Raw genomic sequence first — 27,003 nt, 5'->3', positions numbered from 1 at the left:
CTCTGACAATAAAACAGAAATTGAAGTTAAATAGATTATCCTATTCCACATTTTGAAACTTCATGAAATCCTCCAAGCTTAGCTCCGATACTTTCCATGACTTTCCTGGACACAACAAGGACCACTTTACACAATGAAACCAAGTGATATCTCCTCTACACCCAATTACCTTTTCCCTCCCTCCCTCCTTTCTTCCTTCCTGCCTTCTTCTGACTAGTTAAATATCTGTGATTCAGTCTCAGGGGCAGTGTGATCCAAAGGCTGAGCTCTTAAACACTGTACCATAAAACTTACAATATAGTGAAGACACCAGTTAATTACCCAAACCAATATTTTCCTTTCAAAAAATCATCTTTTTTAGACTTAAATAGGGCTGCCTTGGCTGCCTTGCATTAACCTATTTTATAGATTTATACTTTTCCTCTACTATACTATAATTCTTTTGAAGGGGAGATTTATATCTGATTGATTTATTGCTTTTCTATAGCACCTGGCACAGTAACTGTCCCAAGGCAAGCACCAAAATATATGTATTTAGCCCTGGCCAGTGTGGCTCAGTTGGCTGGGCGTTGTCCTTGCACCAGAAGGTTGCTGGTTTAATTGTGGGTCAAGGCACATGTCCGGTTGCCGGCTTGATCCCCAGCAGGGGGCACGCAGGATGCAGCCAATGGATGTTCCTCTCTCACCTTGATGTTTCTACCTCTCCTTCTCCCTCTCTCTCTAAAATATCAATAAAAAGTCTTTAGGGAAAAAAAATGTATTTAACTGACTATGCATATCTGAAAATTTCACACTCCTTATGCTAGGTTAAATTCATTCAACCAGGCCTCTCTTCCTGCCCTCGCTTTGCCACACTCTACCTTCTTTACATACAGACTCAGACACACACTCTGCATCGCCAGGGGGACTCTAATATGCCTTATGAGCTTTGTGTGATGGGAAACATACCAGACACGGAGACCGAGGTTTAGTTCTGATTCTGCAAGTCTGTGTTACACACATCACTTCTCCTCTCAAGCCTTTTTCTTCCACAAGACAGGGCGTGAGCTAAATGATCTCCAAGCCCCTTTCTGGCAGTGCAAAAAAACGTGGCTTAGGGGTCAAACACAGCAGGATTCAAACCCAACATCTCCAATTTTCTAGCTGTATGAATTTAGTGTGTTGCTGAATCTCTAAGACCATTAAAGTGCCTACTATAGTACCTGGAAGATAGGATGCTCTTAATAATGATTAGATTATTATTATTATTACACTATCATGATTATTATAAATTCTGTAAGGCAGCTTTATCTAAGGCACATACATGTGATAGCTCATTTTCAGCTGTGGGCTGATAATGTCTGCTAGAGCTTCCATAAATTCACCTCAGATTGTCTACGGTTATGTATACTGCATGAGAAACTCATGTGGCCATGGAAACTGAAAAACTGAATCATTCAAAGAGTTGTTTTGTAGCTGACATCTCCGTGATTTATTTCTCACTCATTTGACCTGCTTTGCTTTTCAGCCTGAATTGACCAGATTTGTGGTTTTGCGTAGGCACAGCCCATGTCTGATCCCTAGGCACAGTTAAGAGAAAACAAGATGGGGAGTGTGAATTCTTTATATTTATGAATCTTTCTGAAAATTCATCAAGGGTTCCACTTTCAACAAGAGAAATCAGTGGAGACAGGCAATGCACATAATTTCTTGTTGAGAAAATAGTAACTTACTCTCCTTTGGGGAGAGTTGTAAAATTTTAGGAACTTGTCTTAAAATATAAATCTGTTGAATACTTGGCTTTCACTTGGCTTTGTGAAATTATAATGTTGAGCTTCATGCTCTACAGACCTTTGTGGTTCTTTACTTTATACCTATGCATCTGTTATTCTTCCCAGCACCTGTTATTTGAAAGTTTAATAAATCCCCCCCCCCCCTTCATCTTTATGCAGTTGCAGAAACACTGAACCAAATTAGACACTCAATAAGTTTCCGTGTCACTTTGCTGGAGTCTTCCCCCCAGTTGAGATGGGTACTCTACAAGCTCCTAAAGGGTAGAACTGTTCAAACAAGATTTCCTAAGGATCATGAGAAGTCAATTACACTTTCAGGTGTATTGATATTTTCTCTCCTTTTCTAATTTTGAAATGATTTCGCCGTATAAAGAAATAGGGGGAGAAAGGACAGATATTTGGAACCAAAATTGAATATGCGTTTTTCAATGACTCAAATTGTTTCTCAGTCCTTCCTTAGGGTTGGTTGCTAGAGCTGTCTTTGACAATTTTCCCTTCTTGCCCCATTATGTCAATGAGGATGACCCTGAGATCAAATTCTTGAAAGTTATCTTTTCCAAGGTATAGTATCCATGCTATTATTATTTTTTTAGTGATTAAAAGCTTTACCCTCTCTCTTACTCTGTTGAAATGTATCACAAATTTAATTCTGTTGATGTAGCAGTCTGGGCCCAGTTGAGAAACAGAAACTACTTATATTAAACAAGGGAAGGTGAATATAAATAATTATTAACCAAGATAAAAGAGTAACTGTAAGATATAAGGATACTGTATAAAGGACCCTGAGGCTGATGGAGTGCCCAAGAAAGCACAAATTAGAAGTAGTTCAGACCTCATTGCAGAGGTGGGGTTTGGCCACTGGGTAGGAGAAATGAACAAAATGGCCTGGAGTTCAGGGCAAACAATAGGTAATCCTCTGCTGGCAGGCGAACGGCAGGGGTCAGCAGCCTGAGATGCAGAAGAGCGGTGGGAGTGCCGGCACCAACAGGGCAGAAGCGCTGCAGAGTGAGGCAGGCTGGGGGTGCCAGGTGTGCTTGCAAATGGAACCACAGCTGGGTGTGTGACCTTCTGGGCCACTGGGCCATTAGTGCCCACCCAGTGTCTGGACAGATGACTGAGGGAAGGTTATCACCAGGCAGAGGCTGCAAGATCCTAGAGACCGCATTCTGGGCCCATGTCTGAGGCAGGCTCTACCGGACGTTCTCACACCCACATTGCTGATCCCCTCTCTGCAGGGGAAGCCTCTTTCTTCCCCAGTGTCCCTCTAGTGCCCTCTACTAAGATAAATTTGTGCTCACTTTTAAGGAGAAATTATTATAGGAATTTCATTGTTGATTGCAGAGCATGTATTGAAGGATGCATTTGGAGCAGAAGAACAATTAATTGCTAACTTTCTTCTATAATTTTATTGTAACTCAGCAGTGATATGGGAAAAAGTTGTCTATACTTAAGAACCAGATGATCAGGGTTAAAATACTAACATGACTAAGATTTCTCAGTTACATTTATGTGATTTGAGGCGACACTTTTGCTTTCCTAAGCTTTAGTTTTTTTTGTCTGTAAAATACGCATACAGTCTTCCTCAAAGGATTGTTGGGAGAGCTAAATGAGATATATAATTGAGAGTGCCTGGTACTGAAAATGTAAATGTATTTTATTTACTTTATGTCTTTTAAATTTTTTATAAATTGGATGCTAATTGTTGCTTCCGGGGATATACCAGCTGGCAGGTTAGAATTCAAAACCAAAACCAAACCCCAAACTAACTAACAAAATCCATTTTTTAATTTGGTTTTAACTATTTCCATGGCTGGTGAGTGTGATAATAAGAGCAATGAATCAAGTTAAGTCTATTTTGTTTTTTATGTGCAGCACCTTCTGTAATCTGACCTGAGTATATTTCCTAATTTAGGAGATGCAAAGGTTTCCTGTGAAAAAGGGGCCCTTTCATCATTAGCTTGTCATGTTCAGGTTCTTTGCGGAGCAACTGCTTGGAGCCTTTTCTCAAAGGCACTTTCTCCTAATTATTTAATATACTTCCAGTTCCTAAATCCCCTCACTATTTTAGCCCTAGCATTGCTCAGCCTTTATCAGAGCAGAGAGCTCAGTACAAAATGCTGGTTGCTAAGCAGTGCCTATTTTTAATCCACTCAAGCAGAATAGAGGCCCACTCAATGAGATTCCATCACTTCGGCTAACTACTAGCAGCGTGTGCAGGTTAAGCACTTATCGGTGTCTCTCTATGAACTCTAAGGATTCCACAGTTTAGCATCCAGGATGTGCATGTGAAACTGAGGCCAAGGAGCTGCCCAGGGAATGTATTGAAAAAAAAAATAAATATATCAATTCACCAAGTATTTATTGAGCTCCTAATATGGTTTATGGCTCTGTATAAAGCATTTGGAAGAAATTATTGAGCTAAACAGATTCGGTCTCTGATTTCACAGAGTTTATAGATCAGATGGAAAGAGAGACAGACAAACCGAAGCACTGAAATGATAAATGGTGATTTAAAAAAATAAACACGTTGCAGAAACAGCATAACAAAAAGAGAGGGAGCTTGTTTTAAATGGAAAGCAGAGTGGAGGCCTCTCTGAAGCCCAGGTGCGAAGACCAAGAAGGCCCCAATCATGTGAAATAGATTCCAGGCATAAATAACAGCGTGTGCCAAAGCCCTGGGAGATGCAGTGTCTGGGTTGGAGGGTGCAGAGTAGTGGAGAGTGGGGCAGGGAAGGCAAGAGCTCGCCGTGAGGAACCGAGAAAAGATCAGTGTGACTGGAGTGTAGTGACCAAGGAGGGGAAGTTGACGTTACAGACAGGGATTTGCATTTCAGCTGCAGTGACTGAGTGGGAGTCCTTGGGAGGGCTGCGCGCAGTGAATGACTTGATCCATCTACATTTTAAAAAATCACCTTCATTTTCAGGAGGGGACTGGTAGTAAGAGGACCAGGATGAAGCAGGGAATCCACGTAGGAGACGATGGAAAAGAGTAGAAACATGTGAAATAGAGTATCAGCCAGGTGATCAAATAGTGTGTCAACCCAAGAATATTTCATTTTATATTCTGTGTTACAATCCAATTCTACTTTATTTATTTATTTTGTTCCTCTAGTTATTTCAGCTTGAGTCACTGGGAGCTCTTTCAGTTGCCCCTGTACCCATTTGACATTTTCCCATCATTGTGGTTTTTTTAGCACTTTCTTACTTTCTGATGTTACAAGATACTCCAGGCTCATCTTTTCCATTTCTTGTACCAATCCTAGAAATAGCTATTTTTCCAAGGAACAGAGGTGAATATCAATTCAATAATTTCTATATTCCCAGTACCCAGCATAGTGCCTGGCACAGAGGAGTTGCTCCATAAATATTTGTTACATGAATGAATAAGCGAATGAGTGAATTGGAAGCAAGATTAAGACCTAAGGCAGTTTAAGTCAGAATGCCCTCCCCATATCTGACTCTTCTCGCATTAAGGCAAATGCGATTCAGTACTTTGGCATAAAACCCTCTATGGGCAGTTATTACAGGACCTAAGTTTGTTTCATGCTCAAATATTATTTTTAAGAAAATGGTCTTTCTGAGAAAGGTGTTTAGAAATTCACAATTCATTTATTTTAAATTACTAAGCATTGCTTCCTTCAGCCAGAATTAATCATTCTTCTCTCAATACTCCCCACCTCCTCATGCCCTAATTAGAGAACTTATTTTATTCTTCCGTAGCTCTCGTGCCCCTCTTTCTGTCCCTCACTAGGCTAGGAACAGCTTGACAACAGGGACCACGTCTTATTTTGTGCAGTGCTCACAGGACCAAGGCAGCTGACAGGAAACTCTCGGCCAGTGGTTGAAGTGGATGGGCCGCACAGAGAGAGGCCAGGGCCCTCAGACTGCCTGTTTTACACAAATGCGATACATCGGAGGCAATAATCATTCATATTTCAAAGCAGGCATAATCAAAGATCTAAGCTTTTTAGCTATGGGGCAAATGTCTGAAAAGAGGTGCACTTTAATTTTAAACACTTGTGGGACAGAGGAAAGAATGAATCCATTCTCTTCAAGGCTCACTAACTGTGTTTTTACCCCTCTTATCTCTGTTGTTATCCATAAATTCGAGTAAACAAGAATCTTTTTCTGATTGCAGAATCACAGAACTCTTAAGATAACCCTTAGATGTGCTATAACGCCTTCATTTTAAAGATAGAGGACTCGTGGCCCAGAGAATGGAGAAATGATTTTCTCATGATCACATGGGCCCGAAAGCTAGACCTCAGGCTCCTCGCTGCCATGCCAGTCTTAGCATTGCTCTACCAGAAGGTTCCCACCAGTATTAACATACTTGCCTAAAAGGGTACTTGACTGGTACCTATTCCACTGGAAAATACAAGTTTGCCGGATAAAGTAATGGATAGTATAACTGAACTAATTTTTAAGCATTTAATATTCTATTAAGTAGGAGAGGGAGTGCCTACTCCCTCAAATGACAAAGCTATTATTTTCAAATATTGAATAGCTAAAATTTGGTCAAACAGAAAAGAAAGCAACGCATATCAAATACTTACCATATACAAGTTGCCTGTGCATGTTATTTATTTTGATGTTTCATAGTCAACAAGGTAAGTGCTCTTATGAGATGTTAAACAAATCACCCTAGTCATGCAGATCCTTAGTAGCAGAGCTGAAATTCTCACCCAGCTTCTGTGACTTTTATGTCTGAATAATCCTCTTTTACTACACCATAATCCTTCCAAACTCCAGGCCTTGAACTCTTCTGATTATAGATTTGAACCAAGTGTTGCTGAGCCCATGTTATACATCATATCAGAGGTGTATTGATTTAATCCATCATTTGTAGTTTTTAACCATTCAATCCAACTTAATTAAAACAATACTTACTAAGTGCCTACTATGCTTTTTGGCACTATATATATCATGTGCAGGGCAGAAATAAAGAGATACATTCACTGAATTCTAAATGGGAAACACATACTCACATTTAACTCTAAGTGAAAAGAATATATGGAAACTTCTTTAACAGATGGACAAAATGCTATATAAAGCATTGTACATGTGTGCTTTTGTGTACACATGCATATATATAGTAAGAGTACTGTCTGGTGTGTGTGGGCTGTGTGTGTGCACTTGTGTATATGTGCATATAAAAATCAGCACCATAAATGTATGCCTGCCCTATATACATATCATATATACGTAAATAGATGTATATAAATGTGATTGTTTAATTTTAGTAGGTTCCTTATATTTTTCCTCTTGGGGCTTAAAACTTAAAGCAGAGTTTAAGGTATTTATGTGCTAGCTTGTACATAACTCAGAAAAAATGTACATCACTCTATGTATCTTTCACCATGGTGATGATAGTGGTGATGATCTGATTATGGTTCAAGACATGGGAACCATAGTGAAAACAAGAAAAACAACAAAACAGAAAAAATAGAAAAAAATTCTGCCTAGCCAAAAAAAAAATTAAGGTAAGAGACTTTTCTTGACAAAGAGTAGGGGTTTTCTAATAAGTTTATTTTTTATTTCAGACTTGGCACATTGTATAAGCATGCCTTATTTGTCAAATTCCAAATTTATAACTCTCCCTTCTTATTTTCTAGTCTCAAATTAATTTTCTCTGTCATACCTCAGAGAAATTCAGAAAAAAATACTTTCAAGCTGCTCCATTTGTCCTGACATACATAAACAGTGAGTTTATAATAGTCATTTTATCCAGCTAATCTCTTCAGAACATTTGTTCTTAGTCATCGTGAAATTCACGCAGAAGAGCAGGTCACTTGCAGTCTAACCTTTAAAACTCTTCCTAATGGGATGCACATTTTGCTGTGAGATGTTGTCGCTCCTCCATGTCCCTTGTAAGAGATGTTACTAAGAAGTCATGAGCTTGAGTTCAGACAACTGGACAAGTCTCCCTTTCCTATCACTTTTGAAATTTTAACTATACGGATGTCAACACTTCTATCAGTAGAAAATATAAGATAATATTTAAAACCATTTAATGAGCAGAACGAACACTTTTTTTTTTTTTCTAAAGCCAAGAGTGGGCATAGAAGAGGCAAAAAGAGATCTTTATTTTTTGATGGTGATTAATTCCAGAAGAACCAACATAGGCTACAAAGTGAGAATGTGGGATGTTAGGTTTTTACAGAATTGTTTAAAACCAGCGAATATACATGGAGAAGATAGTTTGCCAGATGGAACCAATTGGGGTGATTTTTTTTAAAAAAACTTTTCTGAACTCCTTTGCACTCTGTAACCGTCTATAGCTCTCATCCCATCTTCCTTCTGTGCTATCTATTTGTGTACTCTTACATCCTCTGAGATTCCAAAAATTCGTTGAGGGCAAAAGATGGGTCTGATTTAGAACACCCTCCTCTGTAATTCCTTGCACTGTACTTTGTGCCTAGTAGGTCCTTGGCAGACTGAGTGACTGGCTGCAGGCATGGGAAGGGATACAGAGCTAATATTAAGGGCATGTGGATTATAGTGTGTGGTTTCTCTGTCTTTGTATTGTGTTCTGAATCAGTTCCAGAGAATCATTTTTGTTCCTTATGCCTTAGTGTAAGACATTTCAATGGAATGAGAAAGGCAGCCACATGACTTACTCTTGCCTGATATACCAGGGCCTCTTAGGTGACAAGGTATCTTCTTGATCTATCGGCATGGCTGCCTTGATGAAACCAAATCACAGGGCATTTGTTCTCATATCAGACAGCTGCTGTCAACGATGCCTGGGAAACATGCTGGCAGTCTCCCTCTTGAGATACCAACTTCATTTAATTAATTTGCACATGAGACAAATTTTACCCACTCGTTTTACACTGAGGTTCTTTTCAAAACTTCAGCTCTGAGTTGTGGCTCTTCAAAGGTATAGATAATCTTCAGAAACTGAAGATTATTTAATATAAATGGAGTGTGAAAGCATTACTGGAGTAGCCCATATGAAATAACAATGATAATTTGAGTAATCTTAATGAAATTGTCTTTTTGTGTCTTTCTTGAGGGGAAGTCAACTATGTCATGCAACCTCAGTGCATAGGAGACTCAGAGCTAAACACTCTGAAGCTTAGTGAGGAAGAAGCTGACAAGCTCTGTGCTTCATGGATGGAAGCAAATAATAAAAAGCCGGGACTGCAAGGCTGTGTGAGGGCTTGGGGCAGAATAAGCCTGCACCAAGCAGCCTCATAAGGAGAACATGGTGTGGCAGAGCTGGATTCAGGTCCCTTGCCTGACATTTACTAAACTCTATTTGCAAGTCAAATCACCCAATTTGAGCCTCATGTTAAAGCCGGAATGATTCCTGATTCTTAGCTTTTTACATAATTGTTTTGAGGATCAAGTTACAGCTGGTAATGCTTTGTGTGGTAGATTGAAGTGCACAAACATCAAGAATTGTAATTATTACAGTTCCAAGAAGGAACTTTCCCCCTCTTCTGTTTTCTTTCTTTTTTTAATCCTTACCTGAGGACATGTTCATTTATTTTAGAGAGAGGAAGAGAGGGAGAGAGAGGAAGAAACATTGATGTGAGAGAGAAACATCAACTGGTTACCTCTCACACTCGCTCCAACCAAGGACAACCTGCAACCTGGGTATGTGTCCTGACCGGGATTTGAACCCACAACCTTTCAGTGTACGGGACGATGCGCCAACCAACGGAGCCACACCGTTCATGGCTCCCCTCTTCTTGAATAGTAACATAGGAGCTAATTCCTCAGCCACTTTCCATTTAGTACCTTGGATTTCTCACAATAAATCAGGAAAGCATTTTAAAATCATATATCTCTGCTGCAATGTTGATCGAGCAAAAAGTGTTTATTGAATGTTTGTATTAATCAATAAATATATATCAAATACCTATTACATGTAAGGAATTGTGTTAGACTTTGGAGAGAATAAGAATTAGTATCAGCTATAGTTCCCTTTAAGTTTTGGGGGGATAAGAGCCAACTTAGAAGGTATTTGAAGTCTGGGGCGAGGGCAGGAACTTCCAGGTTCTGTTCACAATAATGCACCAGACACTTTGGTTGGCAATTAAAATGCATTATCCCATTTAATCCTCACAGTAACTTACCTTTTGAGATAGATTTTAAAATCTACATTTCTCATACGTAAACACAGAGGCATAGAGAAGACAGGTAACTTATTCAAGAATTCACCACCATCGGTCAGAAAGTTGGAAAACCAACCCAAGGTGGGTCTTGGGCAAATAATAGGAAAGGCTGGCCAAGTATGGTAGGGCATGATGGAAATGAACTTTCTTCCCTTGTTTTCCGTGGTTCCGCTTTCATGTGTTCACAGAGCAACATTTTTTGAGAGACTTACACTAGGTACCCTCTCTCTAACCTCTCCATCTCTTAATCTGTCTCTCCTCTCTCTCTCCCCAGTAGTCTACTTCACAGTGAACTCTCCACTTAAATATTAATTCTTTCTATATGGTGGTTTATATTATTTCATTTATCCTCACAGAATACTTGATTATCACAAAGGAGATGAGGTCTCTTACTTCATTTTTACAGTTAGAAAAATTGTCAAGTTATTTGTTTTCTGTTGTTGAATAGGAGTTCTTTTTATATTATGGCTATTGACTTCAGGTTACCATTGTAGTTTGCAATGAAATCTATGTGAATACAGTTTCCTCTTTGTTTGAATTATTTATTTTTTTATTGAATTTATTGGGGTGACATTGGTTAATAAAATTATATGTTTCAAGTGTACAATTCTATAGTATACCATCTGTATATTGTATTGTATGTTCTTTCTTTAGATAAATTCCCAGTATTAAAATCTTTGGCTTGATGAATACAACATTTGTAAGATCTTGGCTTTAATATCTAAATTGCTTTTTCAAAGAGTTGTGTCTATTAACTTTAGCCACACAGAAATGTAGCAGTGTACCAGTAATCTCAAAATTTCATTAGCAAAATTAGTTTTAAGTTTTTTAAATAATAAATATAAAAATGTTCCTTATTGTCTACTCTTGCATTTTTTTGATTATTAGTGAAGTTGAATACTGTGCCATATATTTTTGGCATAATTACGTTCCCTCATTTATTAATAGTTTGATCACTATTTGCCTATTTGACTATTGGAATTTGAATATTTGTTTCTTGGCTTTTCAAATATTGTGTAGTATTATCTCTATATGTATTTTAGCTCTGCTCTGGTTTTCATTGTAAAAAAGTTGTGTGCGTATGCATAATAGTTAATTAAATCATTCTGACTTTTGAAATGTGATACTAGAGTCTACTTCCTGCTATATTTCCTACGATTGTATATTTTCCATTATGTTTTCAAAGCAAGGTCAACTTGTACAAATTTTTTCAAGATACCTCACAATTGACATGCGGAGCTGTGGAATTTACACAATCTACTGTTCTCCTGAGTGGTGACCAAAATGTCAGCCTATGCTATTATGTGGCCAGCTGAACATATTGGTGAAAAAAATGCATCTTTTGGAAACATAACACCAATAAATCAAATGGCCTTCAGGGGCAATGAAAGTGTCTTGGTGTCAGCAGCAACAATCAAAGTCATATTGGAAGCACCATGGCCAAGAAAATAAAAAGAATCCTGGTTAGGGGGAAGGCTGAGAAATGCTGTCCCATGAATTTTATGGGAATAATAAAATTAAGGCCTCTGACCACAAGGGGTCTTTACAAGGACCCAGGATAAATGGTGATATTAAATCTTGACACCTTGGCCAAATTCCAAGTTGCGTAATTGCATTCAGTCAATTTTAAATTCCCTCTGCAGTTTCTAATGCAATGTCCTTCTGTGCTTCCTAATGCCAACCAACCTCATGCTGCTCCTCTGCATTGATAAGTAACTGGCACCCTCTACCCTGGAGAAGGCCTTGAAGCCACCAGGGGAAAAGTCATTATAAATGTCATTCCTGTCTTCCACGTATAAAGAATCCTACTTCCAAACACTTAGGCTGTTATAGAAAAGTCTGCGGGTCTTTAAGTGTGGTGTATTTGGCATGGACATTCTCCCATGACCCTACTGATCCCATTTCAGTAGTTGGGGACAGTAGAAAAAATCTTTAGACTTCAAATCAGACAATCTGAATTCCAGTTCAACTCCTCTAGCTCTTATTACCTGTGTGACCTTAAGCAGCTCACTGCCTTACCCATCAACTTTCAAGGGCTTCCCAAGGTTTCAGAAAATGCCTCCACAGAGCTAGGCCTATCAAGACTAGTCTCTAAGTAGCCTTTCCCACTTTATCCCTACCTACTCCCAGGGATAGATATTATAGTCTATTTCTTGTCTTCTTGCTATGCAAGTTCATGCTGCGATGCCTCCGTCCCTGCTGTTTCAACTGCCTAAGTGCCTCCTACTGCCCTCTCTTCTTGACAAATCTTATCCATCTTTTAAGACTGAGCTCAAAACCCATCTCCATAAAACCTTCCCTAATGTCCCAGCTGGAAGTCATCTTGTATTCCATAGCATGACTATGAGTGTTTAAGGTTGCCATAGCTTTCGTACTAGAAATTTATTCTTGTAAGATAACTGGGCATTTCCTGTGGAACACAATACAGGATTTTACATATACTAATTGTTTAAATCTTTGAATTGTGTGTTTTTTAAAATTTATCTTTATGGTTGAAAGTATTACAGATGTCTCCTTTTTTCCCCATTGAGCCTTTCCACCCACACCCACGCCCCACCCCAGGCCTTTATTTTCATGTGATAACTCTTCTAAATTAAAAAGCAGATCTTAAACAAGCAAATTATACTATAGCTCATTTGAGGCTAATTAGCATACATAAACACAGTCAAATAGTCTTCCTGTGGACTTTATGTGATATTTAACCTCTAAAAATATGCAAATTTTTACCAGATTTATTTTAAATTTATTTATCTCTTGTCATAGAAATTGTGGAGTTATTCTCTCACATAAATAAATGTTCAATATGTAGTTTTTTATGCAGTTTCTTTTGGAGTCAGGTTAACTGACCATTAGAAATGTAGCCCTGGAAGATAACTGAGGAATTAGCAAGTCTAGTTGTTCTCTAGGTCAAATTTCAATTTTTAGAATCACTTCTGCAGTGAGGTGATTAATTTCACATAAGTCCCACAACCCACAGGTTAGCATTAGGACAGGGCATCTCTAACTATTAAATACAAAATAAACCATACAAAAACCAGTAAAACAAAATAAAAAGCCACAGTGATTTAGATGCTTAGTAAGGGCTATGACTACTGTTCACTATTGCTAGTTGATGAGCATTTTAAAAGTAAGGCATCAGAAAATGTAACCGTGCAGACGCCTCATTTCTTTAATATGCTCTTTTCTCCTTTCTTTGCTTCTGATTCAAACTGGCCCCATCCAGCACCCCTACTCACCTGCCTCCTTCTTCCTTGCACGTTTACTCCCTTCATCATTAAGCCCTCAGGACAATGAGGTTTTGACTGGCACCAAATAATCATAGGAACAAAGCTTCAGGTCTCTTGACCACAGAGACAGAGTTCTAGTCAAACTAAACATAACATCGAGGCCTCAGTTGTGTTTCAATCTTTACTAATCAACCTTTACTTTATTTGCTGCAAATTCCTATTTGTGTCTTATTAGGCCTTGATATGCACAGCAAAGAGACCTCTTTAGTCGGGTAACAAAAACAGAGGTGACTGTATCCAGATCACACAGAGAATGAGCAGCTAAACCTAGAGTGGACTCCAGGCCACCTGCAATCAGTCAAGTGCACCACTTTGCCTCTACTCTCTGACATTTCCAGTCTTCTTTATCTTTTCCAGGGTTTTTCTGTATCCAGCAAACTCTCAGACTATTTAATTTTTATAGGTTACTATTGTAGAAATACAACAAACCAGCATGATAATTATTGATCGTTTTTAAGATTAGAGGCAGAAGTCTCAAGCTACTTTTCTTTTTGCTGCTTGGGATTCAGAAGTAGCCAGATTTGCCCAGATCCACTGCTCTCAAGGTATGCTTAATAGAGGTAACTTCTGACTTGAAGGGACACACATGCTCCCCAAAGAGAAATTGTCATTTCCTGACTTATTTTCCAGGCACGAGTACCCATGAGTGTGTGAGCAAGTATTTTGCCCTGACAGAAGTGAAGGTGTTGTCTGACTACTATGTTAACTCAAACTATTGCCTGTAGCAGTTTTCTGGATGCTAGTTACATGGTTATGTTTACCTTTTTAAAATTCACCATGCTGTATATATATGATTAGTGCAATTTTAAGTATTGATAGTATGCTTGGCTAAGATGTTTATATTTGAAATGACAACAAAAATAATAACCAAACATCACCACCCTTGCCTGGCATTTAGAGCAGGGCAAAGAGTGGGAAAAAAGTTCTAGAGTCAAACTTTATAACTGGCTTTATATCTTCTGAGCTCTGTTACATTAGGTAAAGTCAATTATCTCCCTGAGCCTCAGAATTTTTCATATCTCTTAAAAAGGAAAAATAAATAGCTACCTCATGGAGATGCTGTGATGATAGTAGAAAGTGATATTTGTAGAAAGGACTGGGCTTAGAGAGCACCTGGCCCTCAGCAGGTGTCAGTACCTCACTCATTTGTTCAAACATTTTTTTATCTCAAGCAACATTCTGGGATATAAAGGCTAATAAGTTACAGCTCTTGCTCTCTAATGTGTAATTTCAACAGGGTTTCCCCCTTTTTTCTTCCAATATATGATTAAGGTAGAGTTTTTAGCCCTTTCTCCCACTCCCTCCTGCATGTAGAGTCAGAGAATCCCCCCTGCCCTCCTTCCCCACCTCTCAGGGCAAACACCTTCCTCTGGGCTGACATGGAGGACCAGGGTCTCTTTCCAAAAGCACTTACCACATCAGGTTGCAGTTATTTTATTTATACATCAAATAATTCTTGGATGGATGAATGAATGAATGTTCTTCCCTCGTCCCACAGTGTCTCATTCCTTCCGTCTGTCAGCATCAGCCTTAATTCCGCCTCTCCTTCCAGTCTCCGTTAGTGATACACTTTCTGTTTCTTTCCTTGATCTTCTCCAAATAGAAGCAATTTTTCTTCCTCCATACTCCAAGAGTACTTTATTTGAACTTTTTTATGGACCTCAGTGTAGCATGAGAAAGTGTGGCCTTTTGAATCTGTTACACCTGGTGTTTGCGGTTGGGGCCAACATTAGCTAGCTGTGTGGCCTTAGCCAAGCAAGCCTCTTGGACTCTATTTTCCCTGCTTTTAAGGAAGGGAAACTATGTCTACCTTTTAAGGTTATTATAAAGTTTAGAAATGATGAGTGTTTGAAGGACAGGACATATAATAGTTGTTCACTGAAGAGGAGATACTCTTTCAACTTTGCATTTTCTAATCTGTGTTTTCTTCAAGAATGAAAAAGCCATGTCCACCCTATCTTGACATTTCTCGCAGTGCCCAGACAGAGGAAATGTTCAGCATCTATTTAAATAAATGAATGAACAAAAGATAAAACAAATTTTTCAGTGCTGGTGGCAGAGAAAAACTCTTATACAAAGTGTCTGAATCCCAGAAGACTATTGAAAAATCCCTTCCTGGAGGTGAACAATATAAGTGCCTGCCTGCTAGGGGATCACTTGACCTTCCTGTTGCCTCACAGAAACAAGACGGCTGAATGGCACAGTCCTCTCGTACAGCTGTTCGAACCAGCAAATATTAGCCTGATTTTAACTGGCACCGACCTGTTGTTTTTCACCAGGTGGTGATCAATTTAGAATGAGTCTGTGCTGATTTATTGCAGTGGTTAGGCATATGAGATAGCACAGGTGATGGTATCTATATGAAGGGCATGCCTTCAACTTAGGTTAGATTTGGAGGCTGGAAGCTGGTAAATGTGCTGTTAACTACTCACAAGGCCAAGTTAGAGCCATAAAGGTAAGCTTCCCGTTTCTGCATGCCAAGTTCTTGTCTTTAAATTTCCTGCTGTAGTGAAGTGTCAACATTGCATAATAACCATCCTCCAAGACTTTATTAAAATCCTGACCTTTGCTTCAAAGCTTCTGTTTGGAAGGAGAAAGGCAAGGAAAGAAAATTAGGTCTTTTCTATTAGCCTCCAGAAGCTTTAGGCCATAGGCCAAGAAAACTCCGGGCGTCTTTTGGAAAACTTGCCTTTGCGCGCCACCCTGACACTCATTTCACTCTGCTCCTGTGGTGGTGATACCCTCTAGAGGAGCATCCCCGTGAAGACCAGCATTGCAAGGGCAGAGAAGCCAGTTTCAAAGGAGAAGCAACTGGGAGAATGGGGTGCTGATTCGCTCACAATGGGTATCTTGGGAGAATCTGCTGACCTCTGGGAGCTGCAGAACTCTCAGCACATTCCAACTCCATCCTAAGCCTTCCTCTAAGAGACTTGACCGGACCTTAGCATGGCTTCTAGTAGCATAAGGCTGCCCATGGGGAACCCCGCCCCCCATTAAAATGCTTGCCTCAGAAAGCTCAAGGCTGCCAGGAAAAATTGCTATTTGTTCTAGCCAATGTCTGATGGTAGGTCTTTGTCCCCCCACCCCTTTCTTAGAGCATTTACTAAAAAGTGCTTACAGTTGTGAATATGCATCTCTTACAACTTAGAAGTGTATTTCTCAAGGGCCTGAGAGCCATTCCTTTGAGTTATAATTGTCAGGAAGGAGAGGACCTCTCTCTCCCAGTCTCTGTGGGAGAATAGACTCCTAACTTCAATACCAGCCAACCAGCAGGCACAGCTGGCCTAAGCATATTTACATTGACCAGCCCTTTGCAATTTTCTGTTTCATGACTCTGCTGAACCCCTACCATCTCCCTCCCTCATACTCCCTTTAAAATGCCCAAATCTCTTCTGTGCAAATTGGAATGGAGCTCAGCTCTTTCACCTACTGTCCGTAGTTACTGAATAAAATCCGTTTTCACAGCTTTAACTAATGTCCAGCTGTGTGTATCTTTGACACCTCTATGTGGGAGAAATACTCATTCATGAGCTCACCTCTACCCCCATGCACACAGAGTCCTGGATGGGATCCAGGAGTTTCCCTTTGCCTCTCTTCTTCCAAGGCTGCATGTGGCACAGCCTGCTAGGAAATGAATGAAGAAAGCCTCCCACTGCATTGCTAAATTCTCTTATTCAAGCTGTCTAAATTTCAATAGTTAGATATAGGTGTTTGGGCACATGAGCATGTACTTCTGACAAGAGAGGCAGAATTTTCACTTTAACATGACTGTTCAATCTGTTTGTTTTCCTACACTTAGCCAGACAAACTGAGGGGAGAGGAGCTCATATGAGGACAGAGGCAATAAGGAGAGAGAGGGAGAAATGACTTGGAAACATGGGTACCCCAGGGGGAGATGTCCATAGTCCCCTAGAAAGATTCTGTGACACTTGGGCAAGGATGGAAGAAAACATGGCTAAGTGTAAAAGGTTGAAACTTAAAAGGATATGGAAGGTGACTTAATTACTTTTTTCCTTTTTCACATTTTTGCTTTTGGTTCAGTCCTGCTCTTCACCTTCCTTCCAAAAACTTAAAGTAAAATATCTCTGTACTGTACTTTCTTTACCCTGCTCCTAGCCAAAAACAACAACAACAGACCAAATAAACAAAAACAAAAACATACCTTATTTATTGTTTTACTTTTCTTCCAATTATTCTGGTCTTGCAAAAATGTAAATCAAAGGAGGGGGGCAGGAAGTTAGTCACTTAGTATCTTTGGTTCTTGGTTTAACCATGAGAGTTTTGGATTGAATTCATAATTCAGAAAATGTTTATTGAACAAGTGCTATGTGCAAAGTACTGTCTATTTGATATAGAAACATTATATTGACCTTATGGAGCTTACATTCTAGGAAAGAGATATTCAATAAACAAATAAAGTATAACATAATTAAGGTAGAAAATATAAGGAGCAGTGTTTCATATGGTTGTCAGGTAAGGCTTCAATGGGAAGGTGACAGTCTCTGTTCCAAGCGTTTTACTTATATTTACTCATTTAGTTATTATTAACATTATTATTATTATTATTTTACAGATGATGAAACTGAGGCACAAAGTAGTTAAATAATTTAAGTGTATCATATTACTATGTTATAGAATTTGAAACTTGAAACTTGCAGTCTGGCTCCAAGTTCCTTGCCTTTAACCACTGGTCTGTATCTATTATGATTTCCATCTATAAGGATTACTCTGAAGTGTGAGGAAAGACTCTGGAGGCCAGAGTTTAAGCAGGGAGCTAGTAAGGGGAGAGAGGACTGTGGTGGATATGGTGGAGGAGAGAAATAATGGTCAGATTTGAGATGGGGTTTGAATGTAGAGGAAACAGTCAAGATTTGTTGATGGATTGCAGATGGGCAACAGGACTTGATCATGAATCCAACTTTTTGGCCTGAACAACTGGGAAAAAGATGGCATTTCTTAAAACCTAGGAAAACTGGGGGAGGAAGCGGTTTGGTGAGGGGTAGAAATAAAGATTTTGTTTTAGAAATGTAAACTTTGAAATACATGAGACATCTAAGAAGAGATATAAAGGAGACCACAGTCTGGTGTTCAGACTGTAGCTTTAAATTTGCAGGTTGTTATTATGTGGACATTTGAGAAAGCTATGTGTCTGGATGAGATTCCCCAGGGAGGGAATATAAACGTGCAAAGGATGGAGCGCTGGGACATTCTAACCCTCAGAGATCATGAAGAGGTAAAGGATTCAACAAAATAAGAGCTGGAGATTAAATGGTGGCAAATAAGGAGCCAAAGAAGTAAGTTGGAAGGAGAAATTGATCAACTGTGTCTTATGCTGCTGATAAGTCAAGATAAAGACCAATAACTGACCATTAAATTTGGCAAAGGAGAGGTCATTAGATGTCTTGATTATGGAGAGTTGGACACAAAAGCCTGATTGGACTGGGATCAAGGGACTAGTAAAATTTTAAGGCCCCCTTATAGTTATGGCAAAATGATTGAAGATTACCTGAAAAAAAGACGTGGAGGATAGTGACAGGGGGAAAGAGAGAGTGATAATGTTTTTCAAAATACTTCAAGCCATTTCAAAATATTTTATTGAGCATCTCCTTTACACCCAACACTGTTAGGTGAGTTTTAAAACATTCTTCTTATTTGTTAGAATAACATTTTGACATTAAGCAAATTTAAAAAGAAAAATGTATATCTATACTCCCATAACCCTAACAGATTAACATTTTACACATGCATTTCAATTACTGTCCATATGTTTCCATAATTTTACAGCCTTATTAATCATATTATAAGCCTTTTCGTTTGTAGGTATATTTTTATAATGTTTTATTGTGTGAATATGCAGCATTAGTTACCTAATCATTTTTATTCCCAACCATTTATGTTATCTTCAAATTATAATATATAATACTATGATTATTTGTCCCTATGCTCGTCTCTATGGAGGTAATAATAGTACCTTATAGATTACTGAGAGAATTAAATGAGCTAATATATGCAAAGTGCCCACTACATTGTAAGCACATATTATATACGTGCTCTGTGCTTTCTATGAGAAAAAAAAATCAATGCCCTGAATAAGTTTAATGAATGGATAATAAATCACAGAACAGTTTTATTTTTGCCTTACACAGGCAACTTTTAAAATCCTTTTGGATGTTTTCTTTTGGGTTCAGCAGCAATGTAAGCATGTACTGTGTGCAAGGTATCCAGAGACAAATAATTCCTTGGGGTTAATTTTCGTAAGTGATATCAATAAAGGAAACAACGGGAACCTTTCTACAGCTTTGATTATACTGTTGTTTGCCCCGGGGAGTTCAGCTCCTTGAGGTCAGGGTCCGCGTCTGACTGTTGCGCTGCTTGGCACTGTTAGCAGGTGCACGGAGAGGGCCACGTGCCAGCTCTCGGACCCTTTTTTCTTTCCTGTCTTTTGCTCCTCCTTAATTGCTTTCTCTGGATCTCGATTTTTTTTGGATGAGTACATTAATAAGGTTCAATTAGGTAACTCTAAGAGCAGAAGGAAAATCAAGGGGGGTGGCAGTGGGCAAGGCAGGTGGGAAGGTTGGTAGGGTGCCTTTGTTCGGGATTTCCCAAGTGGGAACAGCTGACGAAGGGCCTGGCCAGTCAGGAAGACACCCCCACGGACTGTCAACAGGAAACAAGGACAGGTTCTTGAATAAAGGAGCTGACTTAATGAAAGACAGTATAAAGCTTCTCCAGACGATTTTACAGACCACCATCTAGAGTGGGAGGGGGTGCCTGAGGGCTCTGGAGGAAACCTAGAGAAATGAGAATAAAAGGGAAATAGTCCTTTTGAGATTAGTTGGTTCCACAACAAGCATTTCGTTCGTTCGTTCGTTCGTTCGTTCATTCATTCATTCATTCATTCATTCATTCATTCATTCGTTCATTCATTCATTCATGTATATGTGCCGAGTGCCCTCTTAGTGCCAGGCACTGCGCTAGGTACTGGGTATACGGAGTGGGAAATGCAGATTCAGTCCTGTTGTCACGACCAGTGGTTTGTTCCCAGGACTGTCACTTGCAGCCAGAGCCAGAGCTCGGGACCCCCAGGTCGAGCCCCTTTCTTCCTGCCGCGCTGGGCTCGCCACAGGGTGCGCGCTCCGAGTGCGCAGCCTGGATTCACACAGCCCTGGCGCAGCGTAACTGAGCGCCAGGGGCCGGGAAGAACAGGCCGGGCGGCGTGGATCTCGCCTGTCTGACCACAGTCGGGGGCGCGCGGGGGCGTGCCAGGCTGCAGGGCCGACCTTCCCTCCCCGCCCCTCCAGCCGGCCCGCGCGCCAGAGGGAGCGGGGCCTCGCTTCCGCCCGCGGGCCCGCCCCGCGCCGCGCCGCGCCGCTCGGCGCAGCGGGCGGGGCGGCCGGGGCGGCCGGGGCGCGGGGAAACCCGGGGCGCGGGGGCTGGCGAAACCCGGCGGCGGGCGGAGCCAGAGCGGCGCGCGGCGGCCAATCGTTCCACCCCCGGGGAGGAGCCCCAAAGGGGGAAAAAAGAAAGTGCGGCGGAAAGTAAGAGGCTCATTGGGGTACGGCTGTCCGGATCAGCTCCCGGGGGCTTTGGCCAGGCGCGCGGAAAGCAGCAGTGCCGGGCGACTCCGCAGCCGCCCTCGCCGCTCTCGCTGCGCCCACCCTGTCTCCCAGGAACGGTGAGTCTCGCGCTGTGAATGATCCCCCCGAGCCCTAAGTCTCAGGGTAGGAGGATTCGTACACGTCGTCTCGTTCAACCCTCTTTTTTTTTTTTTTGCCCCCAGAGGGCAAACTGAGGCACCGAGCCGCGGCTGGGATAAATCAGGCAGCTCGTTAGTGCTGTGGCCAGGACTCGACCCTGACTGCCCAGAGCCCCACCTTTGCTTTGTAGAGATTGAAGTCACGCAGTTGTGGGACGGCTGCGGGTTTCCGCACCCCACTTCCAGCCCGTCGAGGGATCTTCCCTGGTGCCCCCCCCCCCCGCCTCGGTTTCTCGGGAGCGCTGCTGTGAGCGGTGAGGACAGGAGACGGCGGTGTGTCCCAGCCCCTACAGCGTCGCCCCACCTGGAGCTGACAGCCTGGTTAGATAAGGGCTCCTCGCAGCGCCTGTCCCTCCTCCCCTGACCCGCTTTCTCGGAAGGACGCCCCTTCCGAGGGGTCTGGCAGGCGCCTGGGGCGGGGGGTGTCGGTGGAGAGGCGGGGGGCGCCCCGGCGCCGGTGACTTCCTGCGCTCCCCATTTCCCTCTCCAGCTCTGGGAGAAGCTGAGCTGGTGGCCCTGTGGGGGGCAGGATGCCCCTCGTTTAAGAACAGCTGGCTTTGCGGAGCCACAGCCCCCCTCACTTCTGAGCACTGGGAGGCAGCGGGGAAGCCGAGTTAAGGAGGAAAAATCGCAAACATAAAAGCAAACTTCTGCCGTTTAGGAGCCGGCCCCCGACCCCGGCTGGGAAATTGTGAACCACAGCGCCTCTCCGCGCGTCGGGCCGCGGGGCTCCCGGGTCCCCGGCTGGGGTCGCCTCCTTTCCGTCCCAGCTCTGCCGCGCATTAGTGGTGTGGACTTGGGCAAGTTATCCAGTTCTCCTGGTACTCAAGTTTTTTGTTGTGTATGTCCGCCCCCCCCCCCCCCCCCCCCCCCGCAGCAAGATGGAGATCGCAATGGTCGGGATGCGCCCTTAGGTGGGTTAGGTGGGGGGAATGGGATCGTTCCGACCGCATGTGCCGCGCGGGGCCTGGCCGGACGCCTGGCCGGGCTGAGATGGGTAGCCGCTGCTGTGAAGGTGGTTATATAGCAACACTGGAGACCGTGGGTTTTCGGAAAGGTGGTTTCAGACTACCTTCGAGTGACTTAGAAATCTGGAATGCTGTGGTTTTTTCTTCTTTGGAGTTTGAACAGTGGGTGCTTCCTGAATGCTCCCTGCACGCCGCTTTGATTGTGAACGCTTGGCTTGGATTATGAAGTTAGCGCTTCTCGGGGAGGCCGGTCTCCACCGGTTTTCAGGCCAGCCCTCAGGCCAGTGAGTCTCTGGTCTGAGGTTCTTTACTGGCAGAGCCTTGAATCTGATGAGAGGTGGGGAGACAAGGGAAGCTGAAAGTTCCGTTCATGCTACAGGCTGCTGTAAGCCTTTTATTCCTGTTGGCTGAAGTCAAACAAGCAACTTTGCGTTTTCTTGTTAGTGAAGGAAAGCAACAACAGAAATCTCATGCGTTTCCTTTGGGTTATTTGGTGATGCTGCTAAATTCAGCCCCTTCTGGACACAAACTTGCCTTAGTTAAATACACCCAAACATGCCTTCATTCGTCTTCTTTTATTATTATATTTTAAATGGAAAGTGTTCTACCTCTGTCCCTACCTGCTCATGACAATTGATTTTATTCTGATTGAATTCTTACAGTGATTAACTTCTCTCTCTTGGCTATGCCGTAAGTGCTTGAATTGCGCATCCAGCATTTAGAGTTGGCAGCTTCACAGTCCCTCGCATTTGCATGTGGCACTGCTGAGCGCCTGGGAGGGGGTGTGATTCAGGGTGAGGGAAGGCAGGAGCTTGGCGGTGCCCCTTGTAGGTGCCTCCTGCACCAAGTGTGGCATAGGTTGCTTCCGTCAGCCTGTCCGTGTGCATGCATTGTGATGAGCTGGCCAGGGTACATCTGAACGCGTGCCTGAGAGACCAGGGACTTGTGGGGGAAGGAAAATGTTCCAAGGAAGGTCGGAACAAGGGGATGGAAGGTGGGCTGAAAGCTAATTCCTTTAGGTTCAGTTTCTTTAGGGTGAAGGTACCCAGTTATACCTTTCCCCCTTATCCAGACTATTTGTTACCAAAATCATACATACATCTAACATTTCCAAAGTGTGTTCCCTATATATTACCTTCCTTGTTACTTGCAATGGCCCCGAGAGAAGGAAGGACATGGCAGGAATATTAATAGGGGAAGGAGCCCAGGTTTTGTGCTTACATCAAATCTCAGTTCTAATTCCTATGTAGCTAGGTAATACTGAGCAATTTATTTCACCATTTAGAGTGTCTGCTCTATCTAGTTCTAAATTTGGGGCGGGGGGGGGGAACGTGAGGAAGCTGACCCTCAAGGATTTGTGTGAAGGTTCAATAAAGTGGGAAAATGTAAAGTGCATGTGGTGAGTAGGTGCTCATTAAATGATGTCCCTTCTTAGCTGGTCTCAATTTATTGAGAAGGAAACTGAAATGAGATTCAGAGAAATGAGAGGTTGCCAAGGGTCACATGGTTATTTAGCTTCAGCCCTGAGAATGCAGTTTACACATTTTGATTTCTAGTTAAAGGCTTTTCTTATCACACCCCGTTGCCTCTCCAGTGAGACTCTTAGCAATTTACTTCAGTTGTTAGGTGGACCTTATTTGGCTGGAGATTGCAGGGTATCCTTTCTGTCCCAAAGAGGATATTTCCTTGCTAAGGGGACAGTCCTGAAACATGCTCTGTTGAGTTAGCAGGGCCAGCTCTCAGGAGAGGAAGTTTCGAAGCCATGATGTATGAGGCAGCTTCCTACTCCCCTGTGTTTGATGCAATGCACCTTCAATTCCTAGGAGGTAGGGTCCTATGAAGACGGAAAGGTCAGAATTATGTCACTTTTTTCCTTCCTGTTTTGAGTTGTTTCATTCCTCTCCTATGCTTGTGCTAATTCTCAGGGAGAAGATTGAGGAACAAATGCCATGAGTGACAGTACCCTTCTTAGGATTTTTCACTTCTTTCACCAATTCTGTGGGTAAAGGTTGGAATATAGAGAGCAGTAGGCAGAGGCAGCATTTGCAGAAAAGGCCACTGCTTGCTGGTGGCGCTGATCACTGGTCTGGAGTTTCGGTCCTCCCTGTAGAAACGGATGGCTGCAGGCTTATGTAGGAAAATGAACAGATCTGTTTCCCGTCTAGGCAATGGGGCCATTTATCCATTGAGACTCCCTACAGGCCATCAGGTTTCTCTGCTTTGCAGCAGGCAGACAAATTTGCAAATGCATTTCGGTGAGAAATGTTTTGCTCCTTGCTTTTGGCATTTGAGAGCATGTTTGCTTGTGCTTAAAGGTAGCAGTTAGCATCCTCTTACCTGGCACAGCTAGAAAAGCAGAATGTGGCTGGAGGACATCAGAGGAGAATGCAGAAATAAAAAAATAAAGGTTATCTCCAACGTAACACAGTTTCATTTGTTGCTCAACTTACTGAGGCTTTTGCTGGTGACACAGATGTAGGATCTGGTGAGTCACTGTTGCCTTACCCGTGAAATATTAAAGAGAGCCACCTACTGTGCTCTTTGCCCATTTTGGAAGTTGTTCTGTGGGAGAAATAAAACCCCAAAGAACAGGGAGGTTACAGAACATTTTGGTATCTGATATTTTGGGGGATTAATTCAGGTTAGCTACTGTTGCTAAATTTTTTTTTTCTTTTTTGAAAATGAAAATGCATGGTTTACACTGATGGGGTTGTTAGGAGACCACCTTCTAGCCTGACTTTATTCTGACCAGCTCAGCAGCTGTGGCAGTGTGGAGTTTTAGAGCCTGGCAGGTATACCTGAGGCAAGTTACTGTATGGAGATGAACCCCAGTTTCCCAGCTGGGGCACGAACACAGATGCCTGCTTAAAAGCTTCAGTCCCCATGTCTGCACCTCATTCATAGGAAGCATTTGATAAACACAAATTCTTTCTTCTGCCATCGACTCCTTTAACTTATTAGTCTGTTAAATCATGAAAATCAGAGTATAATAACTACCCTTTACTGAACTCCATCATGGTTTGTACTGAGTGTTTTATATATATCATCTCATTCATTCTTTGCAATAATCCTGTGTACTTTTTGAGACAGCTGAGAGTCAGCGAGACAAGTACCAATGCTGAGACTCATCCACACGTTTCAGGTTAGAGCTGGGAAAGACCTAAAATTGTATGGCCTCTGACTAGAATTGGGGACCTGGATAAGGACAGCCCCCTCTCCCTGACAGCCCCCCTCTCCCAGTCCCCATCCTGCCATTCTGATCCTGGTATTACCTTGCCTGAGTCTATGAAGTCTCTTTACCTTTGGGCCTCAAATGTGAGGGAGCTGGGCTAGACGATCTCTAAGGGTCTTCCGCTATGATGCTATTTTTCTTAAGATTCCTTCCAACTCCTAAATTCTATCACCATTTCTCTTTGTAAAAAGTCAAGGCTAAGAGGGGAAAAAAGAATAAAAAGAAAATGTCCTTATTGTTTTACCTCAAGAGATCTATTTTCTGGTAAAAAAGAGGAGGCCAAGGGAAATAACATTCACTGGTGCGTGCATGTCTGTCATTTCATTTAAGCATAAAAATGACATTGTGTGTGTATATATATATATATATATATATATATATATACTCTGCCTTTTACAGATGAAAGAACTGAGGCTCTGACAGACTTATAGACTTGCCCAAGTTTATCCAGTTAGTAAGAATCAGAACCAGAACCAGTATGTGCCTGAGCCCAAAGCCTTTTGGTCCACCATACAGCATTTACGTGACACACCACCATACCATCTGAGGACTGGTCCAGCTGCACTCATACATGTCCCCTCCTGTATCCTCATATTGCACTACTCAGCTGCTCTTCTCCTTTGCCCCTGTTTCATTCCCAAACATGTTGTTCAACTTCTTGCTTGTTTTTTCCAAGTCCACGGAACCTGATAACAACTTCTATCTCTACTGTGATTTTTTTTTCTTCCCTGAGGGCCTTTGTGTTCTTCTCCAAGTCCCTGATTATCACCTAAGCTGCCAAGGGAATGATTTATCCTGCCCCATGCCTAGCACAGTGCCTTGTACATAAAAGGTGCCGAGTGGCATGGATGATGGATTTCAGTATGACAGGTAGGCCCAGCCTTGGCTTCCCATCTTTCTCATATTTTCTCATATCATTAATTATCTCAAAGGCTGTCCCTACAGACTAATAATGTAACTTCAGTTTCCTTTAATTTTGTGGTCAGAAAATCAGAAAAATGCTAAGGAGTCACAGACTCTAACAGGCTTGGACATCACTGGCTCAGTGGTGAAAGAAGACATTTCTGCCCTAATTATAAAGGGAATTTTTCAGCAAACACAGTGAAGGATGACCCTAAAGTGCACGCTTGCATGTATCAACAGCAAGGCCAGTGTCAAGTGTCATAAATAAATTACCCGAAAGAAAGTAGGAAGTTTCCAGGGAAGTAGGAAGCTGCAATGAGCTTCGATCTCAAGACTTCTAAAAGCAGTGACGAATTCACACCAGTCCACCTATTACTTGATAGAATTGGACAGAAAGACAAGTGACCTTTTATGTCTGGTTTATATCCAGGAGTTGCCTGTGGTTTCTACCTGTCTGGCACGTAAGTCCTTATGATGACACTGGCTTCCTCCTTTTACAATCAATGCTAAAGGCAACACAAAAGATGACCAGCCATTGTGTAAATTCTGATGCCTGAAAATGTCCTTTTTCTAGATAATGTAGTTTCCTAAGCCAATTATGGTTGTGTGCCATGGTGACTTAAAATTATGGCTGTGTAACATCGTGGGCTTTGGTACCAGGACAGTCCTCCCTGGTTTGACATTGGACAAGTTACTTGGTCTACCTCTGCTTTATTTTCACCATCTGTAAAAAGGGGCTAATCAAACCATTTTATCACGCTCTTGGTAGATGTCAATCATGCGCCACAGCATTTGTTAAGAGCCTAGTGCAGGGGATTTTAACTTTTATCATGATTAACAGCTGCCGTGATATTCAGCTATATCCCTAAATCGATATTAGATTGGAAAGTGGAAGACCTAGATTTAAATAAAAGCAGTGAAGAATTTATTCAGTGAAGAATTTATTCTGTAACAGTTTT

General features: G+C 41.8%; 1 protein-coding gene across 2 annotated transcripts in view; it reads left to right on the top strand.

Annotated features, from left to right (window-relative positions):
* The first annotated feature begins 20,726 nt into the window (after positions 1 to 20,726).
* The window catches only part of IL1RAP (interleukin 1 receptor accessory protein), a 118,360-nt gene continuing 112,083 nt past the window's right edge, over positions 20,727 to 27,003 (top strand). For both annotated transcript variants that reach the window (XM_087818244.1, XM_087818243.1), the window contains exon 1: positions 20,727 to 20,860. The gene's annotated coding sequence lies outside the window, so the exon portion shown is untranslated. The remainder of the gene's footprint in view (positions 20,861 to 27,003) is intronic.

This window comes from Miniopterus natalensis, chromosome 6, assembly GCF_054644295.1.
Source record: "Miniopterus natalensis isolate mMinNat1 chromosome 6, mMinNat1.hap1, whole genome shotgun sequence".
NCBI classification, from domain to species: Eukaryota; Metazoa; Chordata; class Mammalia; order Chiroptera; family Miniopteridae; genus Miniopterus; species Miniopterus natalensis.
This window is presented reverse-complemented; position numbering and strand designations above follow the sequence as displayed.